General features: G+C 31.8%; 1 long non-coding RNA gene across 1 annotated transcript; it reads left to right on the top strand.

Annotated features, from left to right (window-relative positions):
• Positions 1 to 4,853: 4,853 nt before the first annotated feature.
• LOC107960347 (uncharacterized) lies at positions 4,854 to 8,045 on the top strand. The gene is made up of 6 exons (XR_005902800.1): positions 4,854 to 4,884; positions 6,990 to 7,022; positions 7,516 to 7,587; positions 7,699 to 7,770; positions 7,853 to 7,921; positions 8,012 to 8,045. It is a non-coding gene; the product is annotated as an uncharacterized lncRNA (long non-coding RNA).
• The last annotated feature ends 6,710 nt before the right edge of the window (positions 8,046 to 14,755 follow it).

The following is a 14,755-nucleotide window of genomic DNA, read 5'->3' as shown; positions in this document are numbered from 1 at the left end:
AAAAGAATCGAGTCTCTCATCGAGGAATACTTGGAATGAGACAAGAACAACCAATAAATATACATTTCCTTAACATAAACTTTTTTACCATTTTTGTTGATGATAGATTTTTCCTTTGTAAATGACATTGGAAACTTTGATTTTTTTTTAAATCACATTATTAGGTCTATGTATAATAATTGTTGTAATAAAGATTGTAATTATAAAGGGAAAAGAAAAAAGAAAAGAAATACACTTCCTTTCAAGGAAACCCAAATCCTCTTTTTGTTCTTCATCATTAAATCAAGTTGAGCATTTAAAAATTTAAGCAAACCCAGATAAAAGTTTCAAAGAGTGTCATGGTCATGGACTTTTCCTTCAGAGTTTCATATCAAAGTTCGTGTTTTCTGTCCCAACAGACTCCATCAGATACCATCATGGTGACTAGACACAGACTCACTATACAAATTCTTCATGCATCGACACAATCTAAGCCCAACATTTAATTTACTAACATACACCCAACAGAACATACATCTCATAACATACATTCCAGACATACATATACACTCATACTTCAACGTTTCACGACTCATACACCAATCATAACATACTTGAATTTATCAGATTCATTACCAATAGACTTACTATACTTTTCATAGTTCCGTATTCATAGTTCAATCAATATCCTACAAATATTTCTCAATATGAATAGTATACATGCAAGACTCAGCATCTAACTCACCTGATTCTTACTCACTACAGTTCAAAACTCCAGATCCAGATATCTATCTCAAACCAACAACAACCACTACTTTCAGAACATAAGAACATCATTAAGACTCATTCGTATACAATTTACCATCAATTCGAACACTAACAACTCCCATGCAAAGCCTTATACTTATATCTTACTATTCATGCACCTTTTACAGACTTACTCTTTTAAATTTAACATGCAAAATAGTAATACTTACCCTTGAATGGAATAATCACTGATCATAATATAACCATAGCCTCTAGATCATCGAAATAGGATACATTCATATTGAAGGAAGGTTTCAATAAATACCACTTAAAGAATAAGAAGAAGAAGAAAGAAAAATCCTTTCAAAACTCACCCCTCACACTTATATATATAACTTAACTTACTTAGTGGAGTTTAACAAGTGTCATATGTTTCAAAAATTGTCTTATTAATAGCCTATAGTTTTCAAGAGAAGTATAAATAAATACCTTGAAAAAAATCATTACTCAGCTTGGCTATCTCGTTGATTTCTAACCAAGTTACTTAAAATCTAATTAGCAAAGTATTTCAGACAAATCAGGCGTGCTATATCTTGGTGACCACTTATTCCATACTTGCCATTTATCTCTTAACACGGACTTCTCATTAATATAGCTAAATATCAAGAAGTCAAGCTCTTACTTTCTTATGTGGCGAATGCTATACGACCAAACGTGTATGCCAAAACAATTATTTGAGCGGTTAACACTACGCCAGACAAACTATTTACAGCTATATGCCAAAACTTTTGACTGCCAAATCTGGGGTGTTACACGTTTTCTCAATAACTACCTCTTGCAATACATTATTAGTGAGGCACAACTAAATTGTTGATAGTTGCTTCTCATCAAGCTTCTCTCATTCTATCTGATTCGCATGTGCGGGCTTTAGCCTTGTAACGACCTTTTTCAAATCGTTCTGAACCAGACTTGTCATCATCCGAACTTGTCACAAACTAAAATTTGTGATCCTATCGAACTTCTCGATATCGTACCTCATTACCATCTTTGAATAGGTTGTATGTAGAAATCGAACCACACTCTAATACCTGTTTGTTGGGGTAAAATCGTATTATGCAACGAACAAGAATGAAAAATAAGAAAATTGGACACAAATATTTATATAGAAAACCCTTCCGAAGAGGATAAAAAACCAAAGGCAAAGAAAACTTTACTAAACTGGAAAAAATTGAAGAGGAGTACAAGATGGAGAAACAAACAAAACCCTAACCAGAAAAATACAAAGTTCTCCCGAAAATTCCCACAAACGCTCTCTTAATTATGTTGTTAAATCTTACTCTCTAGGATTGTTAAAAGTGTTATTTATAGGCTAAAATTCATGATTAACCTGATTAGAATATCCTAAAGTTATTAGAGTTCAACTGGGAAAAAATAACAGAATTTAACTAGGAGAAGAAACTTGGTTGAGTGGAGAACATGTCGCCACATCATGAGGTCCCTATCGGCTCGTCGGGACGTCAGTTATCACGTCGTCAGGACGACAGGTTCTTCTCATTGGGACATCATGTGTCTCGTCGTCAAGACGTCGACTCTTCCTTGTGGGGACATCAACTTTGTTTCAGACGAAATGCGAGGCACACTCCACCTATATTGATTATTGTATATACAAATACTAATAAAAGATTGATGTTGATTAAATACTAGCTTATTAGAAATATTAATAGATGTACTCATTTTTGTTAAATCCATGGTAGCTGGTACCGTACTAGTATCGGTCGTATTAGTTGGTACGTAGCATTTCAGTTCTAAACTAGTACGGAGTAGTTCATATTCCATTCTAATCAAAATATCGATTGTTTTGGCTATTTCGGTATGTTTCAGCTAGTTTCAAGCAATATCGATTTGTACCGGCCCATGTCGATTGATACAACATTTTTAAACTTTAAATCAAATTTTAAAAGTTTTATCTTAATCATTTTAATTTTTTTTATAATTACATTTAAAATTATTTAAAAAATAAAAAAATATATATATGTAATTTATTAAAAAAACTAAAAATTAGACTAAAAATGTATATGTAAAAAAATATTTAAAATTATTAATAAGTTTAAATGATATATCAAAATATGTGAGTACGTATCAGTACTAAGATAAAAATAGTATGCACTACAGGAAAACAGGTCTTTAGAGGCGTTTTTAGCGGCGTTTTCTCAAAAAATGCCAAAAAAATTGTAAAACATAGAGCAATAGCGGCATTTTACCAAAAACGCCGCTAAAAGCAGAGCAATAGCGGCGCTTTTGGTAAAACGTCACTAAAAATAAGAGCATTAGCGGCGCTTTTGGTAAAACGCCGCTAAAAATAAGAGCATTAGCGGCGCTTATCGGAGCATTAGCGGCGCTTTTGGTAAAACACCGCTAAAAATAAGAGCATTAGCGGCGCTTTTGGTAAAATGCCGCTAAAAAGTTTAGGGTTTACGATTTAGGTTATATGATTAAGGGTTTAAAGTTTATGAGTTACTATTTTAAGGTTTATGTATTATGGTTTAAGGGTCGGGGTTTATGATTTAAGGGTTAGGGGTTAGGGGTTAGGGGTTAGGGGTTAGGGGTTAAGGGTTAATACTTAGGGGTTTTTATTTTGTGGTTTAAGGTTTAAGGGATATAGTTTAGGCCGGTACTTTAGTAGGGGATATAGTTTAATGGTTTAAGGTTCAGAGTATTGATTAATTAGTGTTATTATTTTGTGGTTTAAGGATCAAGAGATATAGTTTAAGGTTATGATTAATCTATACATTTTGTGGTTAAGGCTTAGGGGTTATTATTTTGTGGTTTATGGTTAGGGGATATAGTTTAGGGTTTAAGGGATATACTTTAGGGATTAAGGTTATAGGGATATAGTTTAATGGTTTAAGGTATAGAGTTTTGATTAATTAGTGTTAATAATATTAAGTATTTGATTAATTAATAATATTATAAAAATATAAAGGCTAAATGATATTAAAGTTTACCGGCGTTTTATTGAAAAACGCCACAATTATCCATGGAAGCAAAATGCTGTCGTTTTATACTTTGTTGTTATTTTATTAGTGGCGTTTTATAAAAACGCCACAAAATCTAAATTTTTTTAACTAAAACGGCGTCGTTTCTGTGTGGCCCGAAATTGCTTTACTCTCTGCCAAAGTCAATTTCCCCGATTTCCCCCAACTTCTTCTCCCCTAACTTTCCCCCAACTTCTTCTCCCCCAAAATTTTTACCCTAGTTTCCCAATATCCGGCGCATCTTCTCGGTTTTAGAAGGAAACAAATCAACTGTCTCTATAGATGAGTGGGGGCATCTTCTTGGATTTAGCTTTTTCCATGGATTCCCAATGACACCCAAATTTTGTGGTTAAGGCTTAGGGGTTATTATTTTGTGGTTTATGGTTAGGGGATATAGTTTAGGGTTTAAGGGATATACTTTAGGGATTAAGGTTATAGGGATATAGTTTAATGGTTTAAGGTATAGAGTTTTGATTAATTAGTGTTAATAATATTAAGTATTTTGATTAATTAATAATATTATAAAAATATAAAGGCTAAATGATATTAAAGTTTACCGGCGTTTTATTGAAAAACGCCACAATTATCCATGGAAGCAAAATGCTGTCGTTTTATACTTTGTTGTTATTTTATTAGTGGCGTTTTATAAAAACGCCACAAAATCTAATTTTTTTAACTAAAACGGCGTCGTTTCTGTGTGGCCCGAAATTGCTTTACTCTCTGCCAAAGTCAATTTCCCCGATTTCCCCCAACTTCTTCTCCCCTAACTTTCCCCCAACTTCTTCTCCCCCAAAATTTTTACCCTAGTTTCCCAATATCCGGCGCATCTTCTCGGTTTTAGAAGGAAACAAATCAACTGTCTCTATAGATGAGTGGGGGCATCTTCTTGGATTTAGCTTTTTCCATGGATTCCCAATGACACCCAAATTTTACAAGGTATGTTTTAACGTCTTCCTGCTTTCTGGGTCTTTCTGCTTTTCTTGTTTCAATCTTCCTTTCTCTCCTTGTTTTATTTTGCTAACATAGGCAAAACCTTATCAAGCTTGTATATTTCTGATATTTTATTATTGTTTTGAACAGGACCACAACCCATTGTTAAGGAAAAGATTAATGCGGCCTGATGGTACTTGAATGTTTCTAACTTGCTAAATGCTTGTTTAATTAACTATGTCAATGGTGCTTCTAGTTTTGAGATGCTTTCTTTTGTTTTTGCCCCCTTGATCTACTCATCGTCTAGGTAGTCATGTTTTGGTTGTGTAATATTAATTAATTGTTTTATATAAATTTTGATGTCAGTTGTTAAATCTCCATTAATGAAAGTCTTAGCATAGTTAGTAAGAGAGGAGGTTTGAGTTTTAAGTATCGAGATTCAAAATTCAGTATATAGGGTATCTGAATCCCACTATGAGTTGCAAGTTTTAGTTCAATTACTCAGTTGTAATTTAGATTATTCCAGTTTTTAGTTTGTTTGTGCTGCACTGTAAAAATTTGATTCTAAACTTTGTGATTATTAAGACATATTTGTATTCGTATTGTTGTGATTTAAAAAAATTGGTTAAATCTAGTACGGTATACTTGTGTGTCAGTGAGGCTTAGATTTAAACGTGATTCTTCAAATGTTGGTTTCATGGTATTGTTTCTTGATGTGCCCATTCTTTATGCTATGGCATTTAAAGAGATACTATTCTTCTTCCCTCAATAATTTGCTGTTTATTCACTAACTGCATGCAAACCTAGTTTAAGAAGCAGCTATTTGGATGAAGTGACACCATGTGTTTTATGATATAAATAGCATCATGCATCATGGGATACAACTTGTAAGACATTAGTATCATCTGAATTTCACATATTAACATAAGCATAACTGGGCAGATGTGGAAAAAAGTTCTGATTCAACTTTCTATTAGTATAAGATCTAAAGGGATACTTGAAGAAGCTACAAAGCAACTCTAACATCAAATTAAATTTACTGGAAATCATATGTATATATATTTTACTTTTTGTATACTCGTGTAAAAATAGATTTAATTATTTTATTTATTTCAATAAAATTAAGTAAATGTGTTTATTGGGAATAGAATTTCTTTTTTCTTTTTTACTATGTAATGATTAGGAATGTGGGATATATATATGAATAGATTCAAAGTTTGTACACAGTTTAATAACAAAAAGTTACTTTTAACATTAACATAACATACTTTAAAAAATTACCCAAGTTACCTCAAAATCAACCCTGAATTGAAATAAAAATACCAAATTCAAAATATTTAAACATATAAATATATATGATTATCAATGTTTGATGAAAATATATTTAAAATAATTAAATCTATTTTCATTTTTCTTGTTAGTACTAGGTGGATTAGTTCATTCATGTAGTAGATATTTGATACAATGGTTAACATAATTGAATCAATGCACTTAACAAGATATTGATTAAAATTTTAAACCCCATTTTAATGGTAAAATATCATGGTGTCATGGGGTTGCAAATGCTGGTCCTCATCCATTGTTCAAAGTTTATAAAGTTAGAAACGTCTAATGAAAATTTCTTGGCCAATCAGTTCCATTGGCTAGATGGTTTGACCCATATTATCAGATCTGTTTGTTTTTAGCCTATTGTCTGTAATGTCTTTCAATGAGTTTCTTCTTATAAACTTCTTTTGATTCTTAGGCTCAGATGTGAACGACTAAAACATTTGCTTCCCCCATTTTCTTTTTCCTATTATATATATATTTTTAACACTTAACTTAGGTTGGAAACTTCTCTTATCACATTACTTGTTAAGGCTAGAGGCCAAAGTTTACTTCTTGCTAATATCAACAATCTTTTACAACAAGATTTTGATGTGCTGCAACAATCTGTTGACCAATATTTTCATGATTAGCTTTTGCAAACACTGCAGCTTGTAAACTTTTACTTATGTCTAAATATGGATGTCATTTCTATCCCTTTTTGTATATCTAGGAAAACTGACATGAAGTTTATTTTGACTGGATTATAAATATATGTAATGTAAAAACATTTGCAACAACTGCTGCATATTTTTGGGCTGAGAAGTTTATTTTGACTAAATTATATCGCAAAACTGACATGAAGTTTTACTAAGGATTACTCACATTATGCCTTATATCAATTTTCAATTTAGATGGTTGTAGTTTGAAGATGATCTATTTTGGTACAAATTAGTTGGATTTTGTTGACATTTAATTTTTAAACTTTTTCAGGGTCATTCTTCTGTATCTGTTTCTGAGACGCAAGTAAGTTTTATTATTAATTAATTTTACATTTATGTTCTGTGTATTGAATCTAATTTGATAAATCAATGCATTCCAGGGAGCAATTGAAAAAATGATCAGCCATTCAGATTGATAATTTTTGTATCAGTTTGTTAGCATCCTTATCAAGTATCAAATGCCTATCTGTTACTTCTTGTACACTGCAGGTTGGTTATATAATTCCTTCTTGTTTGGGTTATTCTGTCAAGATTTACTTAGTATTTGAATTAATTTTGTACAAAAATATTTTTTGACTGCTTTTAACCAACACCTAATTTTTTCTTCCCTATTTTTGTACTATGACGATTGTTAATAAATTTAATTATTACTATAATAGCTATATGAAGTAATATATATGAAGTAAAATTATATTGTATACTAAATATGGTACATATACTTTAATTCCTTGTGTTTTGACTTTTAGGATATAGTTCCATGTGTCTATATTAGTGAATTAATGTTGTATATGTTTCAGTTACTGCTTCCTGCTCCTCCTGCAACTATTGGTTCAACTGAAGCTGCCATTTAATCTTCGAATTAATATTTGGTACTGATATAGATAAAGTTTTCATATTTGCTTAAACTGAAATATATTTGGTGCTACTCTTATAATCTTACATGTGTCTGTATTAGTGAATTAATGTTGTATGTATTTCAGTTACTGATTCCTGCTCCTCCTGCAACTATTGGTTCAACTGAAGCTGCCATTTAATCTTCGAATTAATATTTGGTACTGATATAGATAAAGTTTTTATATTTGCTTAAACTGAAATATATTTGGTGCTACTCTTATAATCTTACATCTGTTCTAGGTACTATCGAGCACCTGAATTAATATTTGGTGCAACTAAATACACCACAGCCATTGACATTTGTTCTAGGTACGTATAGGTTTCGTTGCTAAATTTTTTCCTTATTTCTATGTATTTTCACTTTAAATCACTTAACAAATATTACTTTTTTGACTCCAGCCTCTGTTTGCTGGTGAGAGTGGAGTAGACCAGGTACGTTTTATTAAGGTACGTTTTATTTCAAAATTCTAATCAATAATAGTTTTATCATGATGATTTTGGAAAAATTAATATTTTGGGGTTGCGATTTTGTAAAGATTTAATTGCTGGTTCTGTTTGGAGCAAAACTATTTTGTTACCAAATTAATTTTAAATATTTGGTTCAACTTATTTATTATTTGATTCAGCTTAAGTATGAATAAGTATGAATTAATTTTATTACCGTGTAGCTTGCTTGTCCATTAAAATTACAACAATGGCTGACCTTCTCTCCAACCTTATTTTAAATATTTTAAAGATTCAAAGTATATAGGCTGGAAACCTGACGGGTTGCCTTATATCGAGCTACAAGATATAATGGATTCTCCCTAGGTGTAACAACGCCACGTATGATGAATCTTAAAAAATTCAAAAAGACTTGAAAATAGTTCTATCGAGCTCATTTACTATTGAATATTTATTTCCAATTTACTTATAAAAATTAAACTACGATTCTTTTTTTATATTATTATATTCAAATTACTATTTTTTTATATTAATAATGTTTGATTTTAATATTTAAATATTTTAAAGATTCAAAGTATATAGGCTGGAAACCTGACGGGTTGCCTTATATCGAGCTGCAAGATATAATGGATCCTCCCTAGGTGTAACAACGCCACGTATGATGAATCTTAAAAAATTCAAAAAGACTTGAAAATAGTTCTATCGAGCTCATTTACTATTGAATATTTATTTCCAATTTACTTATAAAAATTAAACTACGATTCTTTTTTTATATTATTATATTCAAATTACTATTTTTTTATATTAATAATGTTTGATTTTAATATTTAAATATTTTAAAGATTCAAAGTATATAGGCTGGAAACCTGACGGGTTGCCTTATATCGAGCTGCAAGATATAATGGATCCTCCCTAGGTGTAACAACGCCACGTATGATGAATCTTAAAAAATTCAAAAAGACTTGAAAATAGTTCTATCGAGCTCATTTACTATTGAATATTTATTTCCAATTTACTTATAAAAATTAAACTACGATTCTTTTTTATATTATTATATTCAAATTACTATTTTTTTATATTAATAATGTTTGATTTTAATATTTAAATATTTAAAGATTCAAAGTATATAGGCTGGAAACCTGACAGGTTGCCTTATATCGAGCTGCAAGATATAATGGATCCTCCCTAGGTGTAACAACGCCACGTATGATGAATCTTAAAAAATTCAAAAAGACTTGAAAATAGTTCTATCGAGCTCATTTACTATTGAATATTTATTTCCAATTTACTTATAAAAATTAAACTACGATTCTTTTTTTATATTATTATATTCAAATTACTATTATTTTATATTAATAATGTTTGATTTTAATATTTACGATTCTTTTTTATATTATTATATTCAAATTACTATTTTTTTATATTAATAATGTTTGATTTTTTTATTACGATTCTTTTTTTATATTAATATGTACTTAAGAAAAGATGACTTGTAAAACATAAATTAAATTAAGTGTGGACTATTTTAACTGCACATGTGATTTGTCAAATAAAAACGAACGACATGTATATCACTTAATTAAAATAATTTTTATAAATATTATTTAATTAAATATTATTTAATCCTGCTACTTACCTGTAGATACTTGATACTTGATATGTATTATCCATGTGATTTTCCACATCGTGAAATAAAAAACTTACATAATACATAAATATATTTGATATCATAATTTATATAACTTACAAGACGTACATAACTTATATAACTTAGATAAATATATAACTTACATAACTTACATAATACTTAAATATATTTTATATCATAATTTACATAACTTACATAACTTATATAACTTAGATAAATATATAATTTACATAAATATATATCATATCATAACTTACATAACTTACATAATACTTAAATATATATCATATCATACATAACTAGTTTACGAAATTTACTTAACTTACATAATACATAAATCTATAGTTGAAAATCTCGCAACTTGCCTGAATTAGTTTATACCCATTAGAGACCTGATATTTAGTATAATGGGAAGAAGTTCTCAATTGAGAACATTTAAGTAACTGTAATATGTTGTGAACTTTAGATTTCAAGAACTACAAAATGGATAGGAGTTGGATGAAATTGTCAAGGGTAAGCAATGCCTATCAAAATGGAGTACAAACTTTTCTAAATTTTGCATTTCAAAATGCAAGCCAAGAGAATATGATTCTTTGCCCGTGTAAGAAGTGTGGCAACATCTACTGGCATACTCGTGAAGTTGTCTACGAACATCTAATTGTTGATGGCTTTATTCGGGGGTATAAAAAATGGATTTTCCATGGACAGTGTACATCTAGTGGAACTTCTTCAACAATTAATCCGACTTATCCTGATACTGATTACCATCAGTATGTTAGACAAGATGACATGGAAGGCATGTTGCGGGATGCATTTAATATGCACAGTCATGGTGAGAAATCGTTTCCACCTGACTTTATTGCATCCGATGATTGTAATATTGGTGGAAATGTTTTTGACGAAACGGGAACAAGTGCACCTAATGAGGAGCCAAATGAAGAAGCGGCTAAGTTTTACAATTTACTTAATGAAATGAATGAAGAACTTTACGACGGATCAAAATATTCGAAATTGTCCTTCTGCATTCGTCTATTTCACTTAAAATGTTTGGGAGGGTGGACCGGAAACTCTTTTACAATGCTGCTAGAGTTTCTAAGAGAGATGTTTCCATTTGCAAAAATTCCCCAGTCTTGTCAAGATATGAAGAGACCAATAAAAGATTTGGGCCTTGGGTACGATAAAATTCATAGTTGCCCAAATGACTGCATGTTGTACTGGGGTGATCAGAAAAACCAACAATCTTGTCATGTTTGCAGTAAGTCTCGTTGGATGAATAGTAATACAGAAGATGTGAATACGGATAAAGGTGGGGCACAATTAAGAAAGAAGCCAGTCAAGGTCTTGCGATATTTTCCCCTGATACCAAGACTTCAAAGGCTTTTCATGTCCTCAAAGACAGCCGAATCTATGACGTGGCATAATGATCAACAGACAGATGATGGATTATTAAGACATCCTGCGGATTCTTTAGCTTGGAAATCATTTGACAGTAAATTTCCAAGCTTTGCAAGCGATCCTCGGAATGTGAGGCTTGGGCTAGCAGCTGATGGCTTTAATCCATTTAAAATCATGAGTACTTCGTACAGTACTTGGCCTGTAGTGCTTGTTCCTTACAATTTGCCTCCATGGATTTGCATGAAGCAATCTTCATTTATTTTATCAATGATTATCCCTGGAGAGAAAGGTCCCGAAAATGATATTGACATCTATTTGCAGCCACTTATTGAAGAGTTAAAACAATTATGGTCGGGTGTTGAGACATATGATGTATCGAGAAAGGAGAACTTTAATTTACGTGCAGCTTTATTGTGGACAATTAATGATTTCCCGGCTTATGCTAATTTATCGGGTTGGAGTACCAAAGGACGTTATGCCTGTCCTTGTTGTGCTGCGCAAAGTTGTTCGAAGTGGTTGTATAATGGGAAGAAGTTCTCTTACATGGGCCATCGTCGGTGGTTAGATGAAAATCATAAATTTAGATTTCAGAGGACTCTATTTGACGGTACTGAAGAGTACAGAGGAGCTCCTGAGCAGACCGTTGGATCTGAAATCTTGTTTATGTTAAAAGATATCAACTTTAGTTACGGGAAGATGAATCAACCACCTATCACGCAAACAAGGAGAAGATCGAGGGATGAATCTGATGATGAATCTGACGAAGAGGATGATCCTAATGAGGCGGAGTTGTGGAAGAAAATGAGTATTTTTTTTAGTTGCCTTATTGGGAGCACAACATTTTACGCCACAATCTTGATGTCATGCATATTGAGAAGAATGTCTGCGAGAACATAATTGGGACAATTTTAAATGTCGATGGAAAATCTAAAGACAATCTTCAGAGCCGACTTGATTTAGTTGACATGAGAATCCAGCGTGATCTTCATCCTCAAGTACTTCCGAATGGGAAATATCGGTTGCCGCCTTCTATTTTTTCAATGTCAAAGAAAGAGAAAGAAGTTTTCTGCATGGTGTTGAAGGATATAAAGGTCCCAAATGCGTATGCGTCAAATAATTCTAGATGTGTGAGTTTCAAAGATAGAAGATTATATTCATTATGTAACACCCCTTACCCGAGACCGTTTCCGGAGTCGAGCACGAGGCATTACTTAGCTTATCTTACCAATTCGGAGCATAAAAACTAGGTTTGAAAATTTATTTCATTATTCGCAGCAAATCTGTCCAATCGCGCAGCAATTACTAAATTAATTATAACTTGAGCTACAGAACTTGAAATTTAATTCTGTAAATTTTCCCTGAAACTAGACTCATATATATACTCACCATAAAATTTTTAGAATTTTCGGTTCAGCAAATTAGTACAGTTTATTAGTTAAAGTCTCCCCTGTGTCACCACCTGACTGCCCTGACCTCTAGTCACTAAAAATAAGTTTTCTCACTGTAGGATTTTCATATGAAGTTCTTACTTGTTTCTACAGAAAATAGACTCATTAAGGAATCTAAGCATGTAAATTTCAACTCATAACCATTTTTGTACAATTTGTAATTATTTTCTAAACTCAGAACAGGGGACTCCAAAAACAGTTCTGACCCTATCTTACTAAAATTCACATATCTTAAAATATAAATTTCCTTTTTCTACACCGTTATTTTTCCATGAAAATATACTCAACAAGCTTTAATTCCATATATCATTCACCCTCTAATTCATTTTATACTATCTTGGGTGATTTTTCAAATTCACGTCACTGTGCTGCCTGAATTCTGTTTCTTTGCAAAATTTTATCCTTTCATGATTTCCATGCATAATTTATCACCTAATCTTTCATAACAACAAACACCTTCATCCTTAGTCATTTTAATAACCATACATCATCAAATACTTACACATCACTCATTAGCAAAATCATCATTACAAACATACAAAATAACTAAATCCCTATACATGCCATAACTCAAACGTGTTTCGATATAAAATACCGAGCAGTTGTAGTTGATAGTGTGGACGATCTCCGACTTCTTTAGGATCCTTGAAGTAGCTTTGCAATACTATAAGAGAAAGAGAAATAAAAGAAGTAAGCATAAAGCTTAGTAAGTTTACTAGCAAATAAATAACAATATTTAACTTAAATAATTAAACTCAATGTCTATATCTCTAGTTTACTCTTTAGTTAATCTCATACTAGTTCTCTTACTTGTTTACTTAGAATACTTGTGTGCATAACTTACTCAATCCTTGCTGCATCGTTGAACATCAATTGATAGTATAATAAGTTCTTAAGTCTTACAACTTACCTGAGCTTGCCATTTATGCTTTAAACTGAACTTTCATGAACATGATTCGTTTACAAGCCCGTTGAGCTACATTGGAATAATAAGGATACTCGGGTCTCTTCTGACAATAACATGCCAAAGCCATGTCCCAGACATGGTCTTACATGGGATGTTTTCGTGATGGTGCCCATGCCATGTCCCAGACATGGTCTTATAGGGACCTCTCATCTCGGTGCCAACGCCATGTCCCAGACATGGTCTTACATGGGACCTCTCGTCTCGTTGCCCATGCCATGTCCCAGACATGGTCTTACAGGGGACCTCTCGTCTCGGTGCCCATGCCATGTCCCAGACATGGTCTTACAGGGGACCTCTCATGATCTTAAGGATGCCAATGCCATGTCCCAGACATGGTCTTACATGGGATCTCTTTACCCAAATGTCATGACATTCGTATCCAGTACCATCCTTATGTATCAACGGGACTTTTAAATTTTAATTCTCTATCATTTCATGCTTGGATCATCATCAAATAAATTCATAAAATAAATTCATAATTGCTGGAAATTAACAGCATTAATAATAATTATTGAAATATTGCATTTATTTACCGTAAACTTACCTCGGTACCAATTATAGCCAAATTCACCAACTTAGTCTTCAACTTTATTCTTCCCTTTGTCTAACCTCGAGTTTCGTACTTCTTGATCTAAAATAGTAAATTTAACTTATTTAATAATCACATTCATCAAAACAGCCCTCGACTCTAACTTTTTCAAAATTACAATTTTGCCCCTAAACTTTTACATAATTACATTTTTTCCCCAAGGCTCAGAAATTAAAATTCATCTCTTATTCTTATGTTTTATAACATTCTGAACATTTTTCCCTTCTATGGCAACATCAAATTCTCACTCTAACATGTACTTATGACTATTAGGTATTTTTACCGATTATGTCGTTTTACTCGTTTTCACTTAAAATCGCTTAGCAAAAGTTGTTTAACATAATTTCTAGCTTCATATTCTATCATAAAACATCAAAATAAACACTTTTCACCTATGGGTATTTTTCCAAATATAAACCCTAGGTTAAATTATTGCTAGAATAAGCTAAATTAAGCTACCGGGATCTCAAAAACGTAAAGAACATTAAAAACGGGGCTTGGGATCACTTACTATGGAGCTTGGAAGCTTGAAAACCCTAACTATGGCTTCCCCCCTTGCTGATTTCGTTCATATGAAGAAGATGATGATTTTTGCCATCTTTTCCCTTTTAATTCATTTTAATTACTAGATTACCAAATTGCCCCTAACTTA

This window comes from Gossypium hirsutum, chromosome A10 (assembly GCF_007990345.1).
Source record: "Gossypium hirsutum isolate 1008001.06 chromosome A10, Gossypium_hirsutum_v2.1, whole genome shotgun sequence".
In the NCBI taxonomy this organism is placed as follows: Eukaryota; Viridiplantae; Streptophyta; class Magnoliopsida; order Malvales; family Malvaceae; genus Gossypium; species Gossypium hirsutum.
The sequence above is the reverse complement of the archived record's forward strand: the minus strand, read 5'-3'. Positions and strand labels throughout refer to the sequence as shown.